Source organism: Schistocerca nitens, chromosome 7 (genome assembly GCF_023898315.1).
Source record: "Schistocerca nitens isolate TAMUIC-IGC-003100 chromosome 7, iqSchNite1.1, whole genome shotgun sequence".
NCBI lineage: Eukaryota > Metazoa > Arthropoda > Insecta > Orthoptera > Acrididae > Schistocerca > Schistocerca nitens.
This window is the reverse complement of record NC_064620.1, coordinates 366,712,975-366,730,161: the sequence shown is the minus strand read 5'-3', so window position 1 is coordinate 366,730,161 and position 17,187 is coordinate 366,712,975.

Below are 17,187 nucleotides of genomic sequence, written 5' to 3'. Positions count from 1 at the left end.
TGATGTAGCTCTCCATTCTACTCTATCCAGTGCAACCTTCTTCATCTCGCAGTACCTACTGCTACCTACATCCTTCTGAATCTGTTTAGTTTATTCATCTCTTGGTCTCCCTCTACGATTTTTACCCTCCACGCTGCCCTCCAATACTAAACTGGTGATCCCTTGATGCCTCAGAATATGCCTTACCAACATATCCCTTCTGCTAGTCAAGTTGTGCCACAAATTTCTCTTCTCTCCAATTTTATTCAGTACCTCCTTGTTAGTTATGTGATCTACCGATCTAATCTTCTGCATTCTTCTGTAGCACCACATTTCGAAAGCTTCTATTCTCTTCTTGTCTAAACCATTTATCGTCCACGTTTCACTACCATGCATGGCTACACTCCATACAAATACTTCCAGAAACGACTTCGTGACACTTAAATCTATACTCGATGTTAACAAATTTCTCTTCTTCATAAACACTTTCCTTGTCATTGCCAGTCTACATTTTATATACTCTCTACTTCGGCCATCATTAATTGTTTAGCTCCCCAAATAGCAAAACTCCTTTACTACTTTAAGCGTCTCATTTCCTAATCTAATTTCCACAGCATCACCCGATTTAATTCGACTACATTCCATTATCCTCGTTTCGCTTTTGTTGATGTTCATCTTATATCCTCCTTTCAAGACACTGTCCATTCCGTTCAGCTGCTCTTCCAGGTTCTTTGCTCTCTCTGACAGAATGACAATGTCATCGGCGAACCTCAAAGTTTTTATTTCTTATCCATGGATTTTAATTCATACTCGGAATTTTTCTTTTGTTTCCTTTACTGCATGCTCAATATACACATTGAATAACATCGCGGATTGGCTACAACCCTGTCACACGCCCTTCCCAATCACTGCTTCCCTTTCATGCGTCTCGACTCTTATAACTGCCATCTAGTTTCTGTACAAATTGTAAATAGCCCTTCGCTCCATGTAGTTTACCTCTGCCACCTTCAGATTTTGAAAGAGAGTATTCCAGTGAACATTGTCAAAAGCTTTCTCTAAGTCTACAAATGCTAGATACGTAGGTTTGCCTTTCCTTAATCTATTTTCTAAGATAATTCGTAGCGTCATATTGCCTCGCGTTTTCCAACATTTCAACGGAATCCAAACTGATGTTTCCGAGGTCGGCTTCTACCAGTTTTTCCATTCGTCTGCTAAGAATTCGTGTTAGTATTTTGCAGCCGTGGCTTATTAAACTGATAGTTCGGTAATTTTCACGTCTGTCAACACCTGCTTTCTTTGGGATTGGAATTATTATATTCTTCTTGTAGTCTGAGGGTATTTCGCCTGTCTCATTCATCTTGCTCACCAGATGGTAGAGTTTTTTTAGGCCTGGCTCTCCCAAGGCCGTCAGTAGTTCTAATTGAATGTTGTCTACTCCCGGGGCCTTGTTTCGACTTAGGTCTTTCAGTGCTCTGTCAAACTCTTCAGGCAGTATCATATCTCCTATTTCATCTTCGTCTACATTCTCTTCCATTTCCATAATATTGTCCTCAAGAATATCGCCCTTGTATAGACCCTCTATATACTCCTTCCACCTTTCTGCTTCCATCTGAGCTCTTGATAATCATGCAAGTGGTTCTCTTTTCTCCAGAGGTCTCTTTAATTTTCCTGTAGGCAGTATCTATCTTACCCCTAGTCATATGCGCCTCTACATCCTTGCATTTGTCCTCTAGCCATCACTGCTTAGTCATTTTGCCCTTCTGTCGATCTCATTTTTGAGACGTTTGTATTCCTTTTTGCCTGCTTCATTTACTGTATTTTTATATTTTCTCCTTTCATCAATTAAATTCAATATCTCTCGTGTTACCCATGGATTTCTATTAGCCCTCATCCTACTTGATCCTCTGCTACCTTCATTATTTCATCTCTCAAAGCTACCCATTCTTCTTCTACTGTATTTCTTTCCCCCATTCTTGTCAATCGTTCCCTAATGCTCTTCCTGAAGCTCTCTACAACCTCTGGTTCTTTCAGTTTATCTAGGTTCCATCTCCTCAAATTCCCACCTTTTTGCAGTTTCTTCAGTTTTAATCTACAGTTCATCAACAATAGATTGTGGTCAGAGTCCACATGTGCCACTGGAAGTGTCTTACAATTTAAAACCTGGTTCCTGAATCTCTGTCTTACCATTATATAATCTATCTATGACTTTCCAGTATCTCCATGCTTCTTCCACGTATACAACGGTCTTTTATGATTCTTGAACCAAGTGTTAGCTATGATTAAGTTATGCTCTGAGCAAAATTCTACCAGGCGGCTTCCTCTTTCATTCCTCACCTCCATTCCATATTCACCTACTACGTTTACTTCTCTTCCACTTTCCTACTATCGCGTTCCAGTCACCCATGACTATTAAGTTTTCGTCTCCCTTCACTATCTGAATAATTTCTTTTATCTCACCATACATTTCACCAATCTCTTCGTAATCTGCGGAGCTAGTTGGCATATGAAGTTGTACTACTGTAGTAGGCGTGGGCTTCGTGTCTATCTTGGCCACAATAATGCGTTCACTATGCTGTTTGTAGTAGCTTACCAGCACTCCTATTTTTTTATTCATTATTAAACCTACTCCTGCATTACCCCTATTTGATTTTGTATTTATAACCCTGTATTCACCTGACCAGAAGTCTTGTTCCTCCTGCCACCGAACTTCAGTAATCCCGCTATATATAACTTTAACCTATCCAATTCCCTTTTTAAATTTTCTAACCTACCTGCCCGATTAAGGGATCTGATATTCCACGCTCCGATCCGTAGAACGCCAGTTTTCTTTCTCCTGGTAACAACGTCCTCCTGAGTAGTCCCCGCCCGGAGATCCGAATGGGGGACTATTTTACCTCCGGAATGTTTCACCCAAGAGGACACCATCATCATTTAACCATACAGTAAAGCTGCATGCCCCCGGGAAAAATTACGGCTATAGTTTCCCCTTGCTTTCAGCCGTTCGCAGTACCAGCACAGCAACGCTGTTTTGGTTAGTGTTACAAGGCCAGATCAGTCAATCATCCAGACTGTTGCCCCTGCAACTACTGAAAAGGCTGCTGCCCCTCTTCAGGAACCACACGTTTGTCTGGCCTCTCAACAGATACCCCTCCGTTGTGGTTGCACCTACGGTACAGCCATCTGTATCACTGAGGCACGCAAGCTTCCACACCAACGGCAAGGTCCATGGTTCATGGGAGGGGGGCGGGGGGGGGGGGGCTAGATGGTATTAATGCTGAATTAATAAAATATGGAGGAACCATTTCAGAATTTTGCTACCTCAATTTTATGTAGTATTGGAGGAACTGCTCCGCACGTCAAAGTGGAACACAGCTGAGGCAACAGAAAAGACACAGAAAATTATAGAGGAATAAGTTTACTAGCTACACGATATAAAATTTATGGGTATAGTCTAAATGAAAGATTGCAAACCATTGCTGATGCAATAATCTCAGAAGAGCAATCAGGCTTCAGAAATGGAAGTTATGTAATGGTAATGTATTTATAACAAGACAGATTAGTGGAAAACATCGCGAATTTTGCTAAGAAACGGATTTATTATTTATTGATCATGAGAAAGCCTTTGATAAGATAAAAAGACCCCTTTTGTGTAACATACTGGAAATAAAAGGTTTTCGTAAGCACCTTATTAATACTGTAGAGAGTCTATGAATACAAAAACAGTTATAAGTTCAGGTTCGAAAATGTCAGATGAATTTTAGCAAATCAAGGTGTTCGACGAGGGTGCAGTCCATTACGCAGTTTATTTAAATTATGTATTGACGATCTAGTTACGAAGTGGAGATGAGATACAGTTAGGAATCAAAATAGAATCCAGCGTACCGTTGAATATTCTGTCATAAGCTGATGACCAGATAATTATACAGGAAACAAAAAATAGGATGCAAAGAGCAGGATATAGATTGTGCCAAAGTGAGATATATTACAACTTAACTATATCAACAAATAAAGACACAGATATTGACTTTCAAAGGAAAGAATCCGGTTGGATCGAAAATAATAATAAATGAGAAAATTTTAGAACAAGTATCCCACTTCAGTTATCTATGATCTGATATTTGTTTTACTATGACAAAGGCATTGAGAAGAAATTTAATAAATATCTAGCTATCTGCGGAACGACTCCAAAACTGTGAAAAGAAGAACACGGAAAGAAACACAATGAAAGTCTATAAAGTTATGGGTGCACCTATTCTTGTATATGGTTCCGAATCGTGGACAGTAACAAAAAATGAAAAATCGCGTACACAGGAAGCAGAGATGAATTTCATGGGATATGTAAGAGGCTGTAGTAAAATGGGTAAAATAAAGAATGAAAAAATAAGATCATATTTAAAAATTTTTTCAGTTAATGACAAGACAGAAGAGAACAGAATGAAATGGAACAATGACGTTGATAGACTGACAGAAAACAGATTGCCTTAAAATATAATGAATTATTGGCCAACTGGAAAACGAGAACTACGTAGGCCTCGAAAGAAATGGGTGGAATGATGGATGGGTGACACAGACAGGGACAGGTGACTACAATGCCTAATCTTAGGAAGCAAATGATGGTGAGGAATTGTGACTTTATAACTTGTTTGTGTATTAACATACTTTGTTTTCCATTCGATATTTACAGTACAATCAATTATGCTCAATGTTTTTCCACGTCTTCACATACGAAAGCAAAAATTTCTCTGCCAAATTACATGTTCGCTTTAAGAGCACGAAATAGATAAGAAAAATCGATTGCAGAGCATCCGGGAAAACAGTGTGTTGTAGCAGTGCACGTATTGTTGAGTGGGTATAGTGGAGTTTCGCGAAAGATTTAGTGCAGTTCGGTGTGTAATAGGTTTGTCACCAAAACAAAATGTGTTGAGGCAGAACGGAGGAATATAATACACTACTGGTCACTAAATTGCAACATGAAGAGGATGGCGTGCAACAAACGTCAAACTGGCACGAAGTCAGCTACTTGCTTGGATATACAACTGATTAGCACTTTAGGCAACTTCACAAAGTACCTATGGGTAACGGGACCTACATTCTGTATGTAAGGGGTGGGGTTTCTGATTCAAAAATAGCATTACGATATTGTTTGTTAGTGGGAAGATCGTGTTATGCCTCATGTAAGAAGAAGAAACGCCTATCACTTGTGGCTGTTCATTTATCAGGCGGTCTTGTAGTCTGCTTCAGCAGTAGTTTCTCTGTCCACTATCCGACCGACTTGAAACCTGACGGCTTCTAGCTGTATTTATCGCCTTAGTGGGAGCCCACACAACCATGCACTCAACTGCCGAAATATAATCTCCTGCACAGCCGATGTTTTGCTAATCGTGAACAGTTCCTAACAAAGTCCGTCTAATCTGTTGAGTATAAAACGTTACTATCCTAACCACGCCTAAGGAAAAAATCAGAAAAGTCAAGGAATAGCTCATTTACGCAGAATAAACCATATACAGTTCGTGAACTGATCACTAATTCATTTATCGTGGATCATTTCATTAGCATCACACTGAAAAACCCTGATGTACTATATCGCCCATCACATATGGCCACATCACTATGGTGTCAACTACTAGGTCATGTTCAAAGGCGGTTCATAATAACACCGTTATATAGGGTGGTGGGAAATGCCAGTGAAAAACTTATAGGACTTTTAGAGTGAATCGAGTGCGTAATACTTTGAATAAGAACCCATGTAAACTTGCCGTTTCTGTTCTACGGCGGTTTCAGTTCAGATGTTTATCCCATCCACTTCTGCTTCAGGAACTGAATTAGGCGTGACGTAGTACAATTATTAGGTAACACTTCGCAGTGGGATCTATAACGATACAGTTTTGTTAGTTTTAGATTATTAAACAGTTCACATCGCAATTTTTTTGTAAAAAAGTAATTAATTACGATTTAAATGATGACTAACTGACAACCTCAGCTGCCGACAGGTGTTGTTGTTATACCTCCATGTGGACAGCTGAAAATGTGTGCCCCGACCGGGACTCGATCCCGGGATCTCCTGTTTACACGGCAGACGCTCTATCCATCTGAGCCACCGAGGACACAGATGAATAACGCGACTGCAGGGACTTATCCCTTGCACGCTTCCCGTGAGACTCTCATTCCCAACTGTCCACAATTCTACATATGTATTGTACCTTATAGACATTTGCCCACCCAGGAGATCCCGGGTTCGAGTCCCGGTCGGGGCACACATTTTCAGCTGTCCACATGGAGGTATAACAACAACACCTGTCGGCAGCTGAGGTTGTCAGTTAGTCATCATTTATTCCAGGGAAAAGCTGCACGGTCATCAACAGTAACTGTTCTTTCGAGAAAAAGTTACTGTCTTCATATATATTTACGATTTGCTGATCTGCGTTTCCTCACATCTGGTCTGGAGGTCGCACTACCACTTTTACCACTGCCTTATAATCACATCTTTGTGTTCTCGCCTTCCACACACTGTTCACCATGTTTCTCACTCTTTTTTGCGGTGGACTGTTGTTCTTTTGTACCTCGATACAACTATTTCATCGCACACTGTTTTTCATAACGCAAATATTCCGACTCCATTAGGTGTTTCATCTTCTTTGGTATGTTTACCTATTTTTTGCCAACCTTCCGAAGTATATCTTCGAGACTAACTTCTATTTATGATGTTTATATCGTGTGCGTGTGCGTGGTTCGAGGATTGGAAAATTATAATGACCGTTGCTGTGGGTTTTATTTACAAGAAGATGGATTACCAGTGGGATCGCCAGTTTCAGGAGCCTTAGCAAATATTTTTGTGAACCACACTGAACAGATCATTCAAAAAAATAGTAGCAAAGAACACAACATATTACATTGGTTCAGGTATATGGATGACATCCTTTGCTTAATAGATGAACCTCAAGCAAAAATTGAAAAACTACATACTGACATCAACAAGATACATGTTGTTGTTATTTTGGTATTCAGTCCTGAGACTGGTTTGATGCAGCTCTCCGTGCTATTCTATCCTGTGCAAGCTGCTTCATCTCCCAGTACGTACTGCAGCCTACATCCCTCTGAATCTGCTTAGTGTATTCATCTCTTCGTCTCCCTCTACGATTTTTACCCTCCACGCTGCCCTGCAAAACAACCAAATTAACTTTCTGGATATAACAATCAGAAAACAAAACATAAGCATATATTTGATATTAGCCGGCCGGAGTGGCCGTGCGGTGCCAGGCGCTACAGTCTGGAACCGCGTGACCGCTGCGGTCGCAGGTTCGAATCCTGCCTCGGCCATGGATGTGTGTGCTGTCCTTAGGTTATTTAGGTTTAAGTAGTTCTAAGTTCTAGGAGACTGATGACCACAACAGTTAAGTCCCAAAGTGCTCAGAGCCGTTTGAACCATTTTTTTAAAAAATTAACCGTAAACTCGCAGCAACGGACATTATCATTCCTCAGTCCTCGAACCACATGCTGTTCTGACCAACCTTGATGGCGAGCATGTCCGATTGTTCTCCAGATTCTTACCCAGCGAGACAATCTGATCGTGCGGTGCCGAGAGACTGGAACTCACCTCACGCTAGCTCACTGCATTTGATGAACTCTGATGGAATGACACGCCAAAATCTGTCACCGAAGCTGAGTTCAAGTGGATGCCCAGCAGACGTAGAGGCATTTTCGCTAAAAGCGGTGGCAGGTCTCTATATTAAAGTACCCGAAAACCACCTACAAATTTAATCATGTATCCTTCCTACTATACTGAATACACACAATGAGTAAAATTTAGTTATCTGTTTTCCTTCCTGAAGTAATGTGAACGGACAGCATTGTGGTTAAACTACGTAGTTCACTTAAATGTTTGCAGAACCGTTTACGATATCGGAAGATTTTTTTTTTTTATTTCGGACCAGTTGTGAGAAATTCCTCACTCAACGTCGCATACTCTCTTTTCATGCTTACATTAACTACAGAGATACCAGTATCAATTTCACTTTTCAAAACAGACCTATAATAATGTATGTTGCCTGCTGTGGTGCTAATAGACACATACCCAATGACGTGACATGCTTCAAAATCCGGTGTCTAGTTTCGAAAAAATTAAACTATTAGAGCTTAGGCTTTATCTGATTTGAATATAATACAGATTGCTGTCTTATGTAGAAGTTCTTATGATTCCGTACCCAAATAAGGAAATATGTCACATCTGCTACCGAGGAAAGTGTGTTGATGTAAAGTGGAAGTTTATTGCCAAACTGTCTTGTAAACTATTTTATAATGTAATATGCACATCCCAGTAGTCAGTATAGTCGATTCTTTAACGTTGCATGAAAACTGCAGACGGTATTCACTACCGCCATTGATTGCACAGCTACACTACTGGCCATTAAAATTGCTACACCATGAAGATGACGTGCTACAGACGCGAAATTTAACCGACTGGAATAAGATGCTGTGATATGCAAATGATTAGCTTTTCAGAGCATTCACACAAGGTTGGCGCCGCTGGCGACACCTACAACGTGCTGACATGAAGAAAGTTTCCAACCGACTTCTCATACACAAACAGCAGTTGACCGGCGTTGCCTGGTGAAACGTCGTTGTGATGCCTCATGTAAAAAGGAGAAATGCGTACCATCACGTTTCCGACTTTGATGAATGTCAGATTGTAGCCTATCGCGATTGCGGTTTATCGTATCGCGACATTGCTTCTCGCGTTGGTCGAGATCCAATGACTGTTAGCAGAATATGGAATCGATGGGTTCAGGAGGGTAATACGGAATGCCGTACTGGATCCCAACGGCCTCGTATCACTAGCAGTCAAGATGACAGACAACTTATCCGCATGGATGTAACGGATCGTGCAGCCACGTCTCGATCCCTGAGTCAACAGACGGGGACGTTTGCAAGACAACAACCATCTGCACGAACAGTTCGACGACGTTTGGAGCAGCATGGACTATCAGATCGGAGACCATGGCTGCGGTTACCCTTGACGCTGCATCACAGACAGGAGCGCCTGCGATGGTGTACTCAACGACGAACCTGGGTGCACTAAAGGCAAAACGTCATTTTTTCGGATGAATCCAGGTTCTGTTTACAGCATCATGATGGTCGCATCCGTGTTTGGCGACATGGCGGTGAACGCACATTGGAAGCGTGTATTCGTCATCGTCATCGCCATACTGGCTATCACCCAGCGTGATTGAAAACGTCTGGTCAATGGTGGGCGAGCAACTGGTTCGTCACAATACGCCAGTCGCTACTCTTGAAGAACTGTGGTATCGTGTTGAAGCTGCATGGGCAGCTGTACCTGTACACGCCATTCAAGCTCTGTTTGACTAAATGCTCGGGCGTATCAAGATCATTATTATTCTAGGTACTGATTTAGCAGAATCTATGCACCCAAATTGCGTGAAAATGTAATCATATGTCAGTTCTAGTATAATATATTTGTCCAATGAATACCCGTTTATCATCTGCATTTCTTCTTGGTGTAGCAATTTTAATGGCCAGTAGTGTAATTACGTCTCCATTTCCTTGCCCTTTATTGCAGTGAGATTAAGCTGAAATTTTCTGCAGTCTTGGGAATTTTCTTTAGCTCGCTTGTGGAAGGGAAGTTAACTTAGAAGACCAGAGTCGCATAAACTCGTTCAACACTGAAAACAGCCTCCAAGCAGGTAAAGAATAGAGAAGTAATAGTCCCCATCTCCGCACAGCGGATGTAAGAGGGTACCTGCATTCCATGAAACTGCATTGTGTGAGACACTAGAAGGAATCCTATTTCACGAGATAAAAATATGAAAGCCAAGTGAAGCACTCCAAACTTGACAATGTGGAGCGGGCCATCGTCTGCAGCTGCACCATGAAGGAATGTTCATTTAAATCCGAGTAAGGGCTCTGAATAGCTCACAATAGTTATTTCTGTAGATGCGCGTCTTCCCGTCTCTGCGTGCAAAGTTATAGGCTGCCTGGGATTTGAAACTTTCATAGAGTGGCGAGAGAGTTTCTGTTTTGCTTCGCATACCATTGAATTATTGTTTAACTATGACAAAACCTATGAGAGTAGGAATTTGTTCAAATTGTTTGTAAAGTTATTATTAGTTGAACTCACAAGGTGTGCTGCAGTGGGCAGCGAGATTTCTCCCCTGGCAAAACCATCAAACTTTAGAGAGTAAAATCAAAAACCACTTGCTGTAGGGACATCGAAGAGTAGACTTGCCCCATATCATTGCAGAGTAGTGCAGAGATTGATGTCTTCGAATTAGAGCAGAATACAGAGGTTGAGCTGGGCTTAGAAATTCCAGCTGCTACTGCACCCTCCTTCCACACTTATTCGGTCTAAAGGCCCCCATAAACGATCAAGCGTGTTTTAGAAAATCGCCCTTATATAGCCATGTGATAGGTGTCATGTATATGGTATATGAAATTTTGGTATCTGAATAGATTGTTAGCGAGCAGCGATGTTGTAAGCTGTATTGCAGAAGTTAAGTGAGTATCTGTGAGCTGCACGAGGGAGTAGTGGTGCAGACACTGCCTACAGGAAAATTAAAGAGACCTTCGGAGAAAAGAGAACCACTTGTATGAATATCAAGAGCTCAGATGGAAACCTAGTTCTAAGCAAAGAAGGGAAAGCAGAAAGGTGGAAGGAGTATATAGAGGGTCTATACAAGGGCGATGTAGTTGAGGACAGTATTATGGAAATGGAAGAGAATGTAGATGAACATGAAATGGGAGATATGATACTGCGTGAAGAGTTCGACAAAGCACTGAAAGACCTGAGGCGAAACAAGGCCCCGGGAGTAGACAACATTCCATTAGAACTACTGACGCCTTGGGAGAGCCGGTCCTGACAAAACTCTACCATCTGGTGAGCAAGATGTATGAGACAGGCGAACCCCCCATGAACCATGGACCTTGCCGTTGTGGGGAGGCTTGCGTGCCTCAGCGATACAGATAGCCGTACCATAGGTACAACCACAACGGAGGGGTATCTGTTGAGAGGCCAGACAAACGCGTGGTTCCTGAAGAGAGGCGGCAGCATTTTCAGTAGTTGCAGGGGCAACAGTCTGGATGATTGACTGATCTGGCCTTGCAACATTAACCAAAATGGCCTTGCTGTGCTGGTACTGCGAACGGTTGAAAGCAAGGGGAAACTACAGCCGTAATTTTTCCCGAGGGCATGCAGCTTTACTGTATGGTTAGTGATGATAGCGTCCTCTTGGGTAAAAATAGTCCCCCATTCGGATCTCCGGGCGGGGACTACTCAGGAGGACGTCGTTGTCAGGAGAAAGAAAACTGGCGTTCTACGATCGGAGCGTGGGATGTCAGATCCCTTAATCGGGTAGGTGGGTTAGAAAATTTAAAAAGGGAAATGGATAGGTTAAAGTTAGATATAGTGGGAATTAGTGAAGTTCGGTGGCAGGAGGAACAAGACTTTTGGTCAGGCGAATACAAGGTTATAAATACAAAGCCAAATAGGGGTAATGCAGGAGTAGGTATAATAATGAATAAAAAAATAGGAATGCGGGTAAGCTGCTACAAACAGCATAGTGAACGCATTATTGTGGTCAAGATAGGCACGAAGCCCGTGCCTACTACAGTAGTACAAGTTTATATGCCAACTAGCTCTGCAGATGACGAATAAATTGAAGAAATGTATGATGAAATAAAAGAAATTATTCAGATAGTGAAGGGAGACGAAAATTTAATAGTCATGGGTGACTGTAATTCGGTAGTAGGAAAAGGGAGAGAAGGAAACGTAGTAGGTGAATATGGACTGGGGGTAAGAAATGAAAGAGGAAGCCGCCTGGTAGAATTTTGTGCAGAGCATAACTTAATCATAGCTAACACTTGGTTCAAGAATCATGAAAGAAGGTTGTGTACATGGAAGAAGCCTGGAGATACTAAAAGGTATCAGATAGATTATATAATGGTAAGACAGAGAATTAGGGACCAGGTTTTAAATTTTAAGACATGTCCAAGGGCAGATGTGGACTCTGACCACAATCTATTGGTTATGAACTGTAGATAAAAACTGAAGAAACTGCAAAAAGGTGGGAATTTGAGGAGATGGGACCTGGATAAACTGACTAAACCAGAGGTTATACAGAGTTTCAGGGATAGCATAAGAGAACTATTGACAGGAATGGGGGAAATAAATACAGTAGAAGAAGAATGGGTAGCTTTGAGGGATGAAGTAGTGAAGGCAGAAGAGGAACAAGTAGGTAAAAAGATGAGGGGAGGGCTACTAGAAATCCTTGGGTAACAGAAGAAATATTGAACTTAATTGATGAAAGGAGAAAATATAAAAATTCAGTAAATGAAGCAGGCAAAAAGGAATACAAACGTCTCAAAAATGAGATCGACAGGAAGTGCAAAATGGCTAAGCAGGGATGGCTAGAGGATAAATGTAAGGATGTAGAGCCATATATCACTAGGGGTAAGATAGATACTGCCTACAAGAAAATTAAAGAGACCTTTGGAGAAAAGAGAACCACTTGTATGAATATCAAGAGCTCAGATGGAAACCCAGTTCTAAGCAGAAAGGTGGGAGGAGTATATAGAGGATCTATACAAGGGCGATGTACTTGAGGATAATATTATGGAAATGGAAGAGGATATAGACGAAGATGAAATGGGAGATATGATACTGCGTGAAGAGGTCGACAGAGCACTGAAAGACCTGAGGCGAAACAAGGCCCCGTGAGTAGACAACATTCCATTAGAACTACTGACGGCCTTGGGAGAGCCAGTCATGACAAAACTCTACCATCTGGTGAGCAAGATGTATGAGACAGGCGAAATACCCTCAGACTTCAAGAAGAATATAATAATCCCAGTCCCAAAGAAAGCAGGTGTTGACAGATGTGAGAATTACCGAACTATCAGTTTAATAAGTCACAGCTGAAAATACTAACGCGAATTCTTCACAGACGAATGGAAAAATTAGTAGGACCCGACCTTGGGGAATATCCGTTTGGATTCCGTAGAAATACTGGAACACGTGAGGCAATACTGACCCTACGGCTTATCTTAGAAGCTAGATTAAGGAAAGGCAAACCTACGTTTCTAGCATCTGTAGACTTAGAGAAAGCTTTTGACAATGTTCACTGGAATACTCTCTTTCAAATTCTCAAGGTGGCAGGGGTAAAATATAGGGAGCGAAAGGCTATTTACAATTTGTATAGAAACCAAATGGCAGTTATAAGAGTTGAGGGGCATGAAAGGGAAGCAGTGGTTGGGAAGGGAGTGATACAGGGTTGTAGCCTCTCCCCTATGTTATTCAATCTGTATATTGAGCAAGCAGTGAAGGAAACAGAAGAAAAATTCGGAGCAGGTATTAAAATCCATGGACAAGAAATAAAAACTTTAAGGTTCGCCGATGACATTGTAATTCTGTCAGAGACAGCAAAGGACTTGGAAGAGCAGTTGAATGGAATGGATGGGGTCTTGAAGGGACGATATAAGATGAACATCAACAAAAGCAAAACGAGGATAATTAAATGCAGTCGATTTAAATCGGGTGATGCTGAGGGAATTAGATTAGGAAATGAGACACTTAAAGTAGTAAAGGAGTTTTGCTATTTGGGGAGCAAAATAACTGATGGTGGTCGAAGTAGAGAGGATATAAAATGTAGACTGGAATGGGAAGGAAAGCGTTTCTGAAGAAGAGAAATTTGTTAACATCGAGTATTGATTTAAGTGTTAGGAAGTCGTTTCTGAAAGTATTTGTATGGAGTGTAGCCTTGTACGGAAGTGAAACATGGACGATAAACAGCTTGGACAAGAAGAGAATAGAAGCTTTCGAAATGTGGTGCTACAGAAGAATGCTGAAGATTATATGGGTAGATCACATAACTAATGAGGAGGTGTTGAATAGGATTGGGGAGAAGAGAAGTTTGTGGCACAACTTGACTAGAAGAAGGGATCGGTTGGTAGGACATGTTCTGAGGCATAAAGGGATCATCAATTTAGTATTGGGGGGCAGCGTGGAGGGTAGAAATCGTAGAGGGAGACCAAGAGATGAATACACCAAGCAGATTCAGAAGGATGTAGGTTGCAGCAGGTACTGGGAGATGAAGAAGCTTGCACAGGATAGAGTAGCATGGAGAGCTGCATCATACCAGTCTCAGGACTGAAGACCACAACAACAACAACAGAGACAGAGCCGAAGTTTAGCTGCGTTAAAGTTAGCCTGAAAATGTTAACCAGTGTTAGTAAGGAAGCTATGGCAATATTATGATTCAAATTTAATGCCTCAGTTTATCATTTTGTTCTATCAACATGATTATGAAACTGATTTGTGAAGGAAGAAATCTAATGGAAAGGCAGGTAAATAAAATAATTGTGTTATTTTTTTCACAACTGCTGCGCCATCTACATCTACATCTACATGGATACTTTGCAAATCACATTTAAGTGCATGGCTGAGGGTTCATCGAAGCACCTTCAGAATTCTCTATTATTCCAATCTCGTATAGCCGCGGAAAGAATGAACACCTATATCTTTCCGTACAAGCTCTTATTTCCCTTATTTTATCGTGGTGATCGTTCATCCCTATGTAGGTCGGTGTCAATAAAATATTTTCGCATTCGGAGGAGAAAGTTGTTGACTGGAATTCTGTGAGAAGATTCCGTCGCAACGAAAAACGACTTTCTTTTAATGATGTCCAGCCCAATTCCTGTATCATTTCTGTGACACTCTTTTCCATATTCCACGTTACTACACAACGCGCTGCCTTTCTTTGAACTTTTAAAGTCCTATCTGGTAAGGATCCCACACCGCGCAGCAGTATTCTAAAACAGGATGGACAAGCGTAGTCTAGACAGTCTCCTTATCAAGTCTGTTACATTTTCTAAGTGTCCTGCCAATAAACGCAATCTTTGGTTAGCCTTCCCCACAACATTTTCTATGTGTTCCTACCAATTTAAGTTGTTCTTAATTGTAATACCTATGTATTTAGTTGAATTTACGGCTTTTAAATTAGACTGATTTATCGTGTAACCGAAGTTTAACGAATTACTTTTAGCACTCATGTAGATGACCTCGCACTTTTCGTTATTTAGGGTCAACTGTCATTTTTCGCACCACTCATATATTTTTACCAAATCGTTTTGCAGTTTGTTTTGATCTTTTGACGACTTTAGTAGTCCATAAACTACAGCGTCATCTGCAAACAACCGAAGACGGCTGCTCAGATTATCTCCCAAATCGTTTATATAGATAAGGAACAGCAAAGGGCCTATAACACTACCTTGAGGAACGCCATAAATCACTTCTGTCTTACTCGATGGCTTTCCGTCAATTGCTACGAACTGTGACCTCTCTGACAGGAAATCACAAATCCAGTCAGATAAGTGAGAAGATATTCCATAAGCACGCAATTTCACTACGAGCCGCTTGTGTGGTTCAGTGTCAAAAGCCTTCCGGAAATCCAGAAATACGGAATCGATCTGAAATCCCTTGTCAATAGCACTCAACACTTCATGTGAACAAAGAGCTAGCTGTGTTTCACAGGAATGGTGTTTTCTAAACCCATGTTCAAATGGTTCAAATGACTCTGAGCACTATGGGACTTAACATCTGAGGTCATCAGTCCCCTAGAACTTAGAACTACTTAAACCTAAGTAACCTAAGGACATCACACACTTCCATGCCCGAGGTAGGATTCGAACCTGCGACCGTAGCGGTCGCGCGGTTCCGGACTGAAGCGCCTAGAACCGCTGGGCCACACCGGCCGGCCAACTCACGTTGACTGTGTGTCAATAGACCGTTTTCTTTGAGGTAATTCGTAATGTTTGAACACAATATATGTTCCAAAATCCTGCTGCATATCGACATTAACGATATGGGCCTGTAATTTAGTGGATTACTCCTAACAACTTTCTTCAATATTGGCGTGACCTCTGCGACTTTCCAGTCTTTGGCTATGGATATTTCGTCGAGCGAACGGTTATATATGATTGTTAAGTATGGAGCTAATGCATCAGCGTACTCCGAAAGGAACCTAGTTGGTATAGTCTGGACCAGAAGACTTGCTTTTATTAAGTGATTTAAGTTGCTTCACTACTCGGAGGATATTTACTTCTACGTTACTCATGTTGGCAGCTGTTATTGATTCTAATTCTGGAATATTTACTTCGTCTTCTTTTGTGAAGGCATTTCGGAAGACTGTGTTTAGTAACTCTGCTTTGGCAGCGCTGTCTTCGATAGTATCTCCATTGCTATCGCGCAGAGAAGGCATTGATTGTTTCTTGCCGCTAACATACTTCACATACGAGCAGAATCTCTTTGGATTTCATGCCAGGTTCCGAGACAGAGTTTCGATGTGGAAACTGTTATAAGCCTCTCGTATTGAAGTCCGCGCTAAATGTCGAGCTTCTGTAAAAGATCACCAATCTTGGGGATTTTGCGTCTGTTTAAATTTGGCATGTTTGTTTCGTTGTTTCTGCAACAGTGTTCTAACCCGTTTGGAGTACCAAGGAGGATCAGTTCCGTCGTTTGTTAATTTATTTGGTATAAATCTCTGAATTGCTGCCGATACTATTTCTTTGAATCCAAGCCACATCTGGTCTATACTTATATTATTAATTTGGATTGAGTAGAGATTGTCTCTCAGGAAGGCGTCAAGTGAATTTTTATCTGCTTTTTTGAACAGATATATTTTTCGTTTATTTTTCGAGGATTTGGGGATTACAATATTCAGTCTTTCTACGACAAACCTGTGTTCACGAATCCCTGAATCGGTTTTGATTCTCGTTATTAACTCAGGATTATTTGTTGCTAAGAGGTCAAGTGTGTTTTCACAACCGTTTACTATTCGCGTGTGCTCATGAACTAACTGCTCGAAGTAATTTTCAGAGAATGCGTTTAGCACAACTTCGAATGACATTTTATGCGTGCCTCCGGAATTAAACATGTATTTTCGCCAACATGTCGAGGGTAAATTAAAGTCACCACCAACTATTATCGCATGAGTTTCCTTTGAACCTTTCAGCAACTGTATCATCTGAAATGGGAGGTCGGTAAAAGGAATCAATTAGTAATTTATTCCGACCTAACTTGATTATTGTACTGAAAGTTGTTAGATTTGAGGGTCTGGGAAGTGTATTGTTTGGATGTTCAGAAGCTCATTAAATTTAAAATCTGCCTTGAGCACTTTTTCTCAAAAAACTAAAGACAGAGCA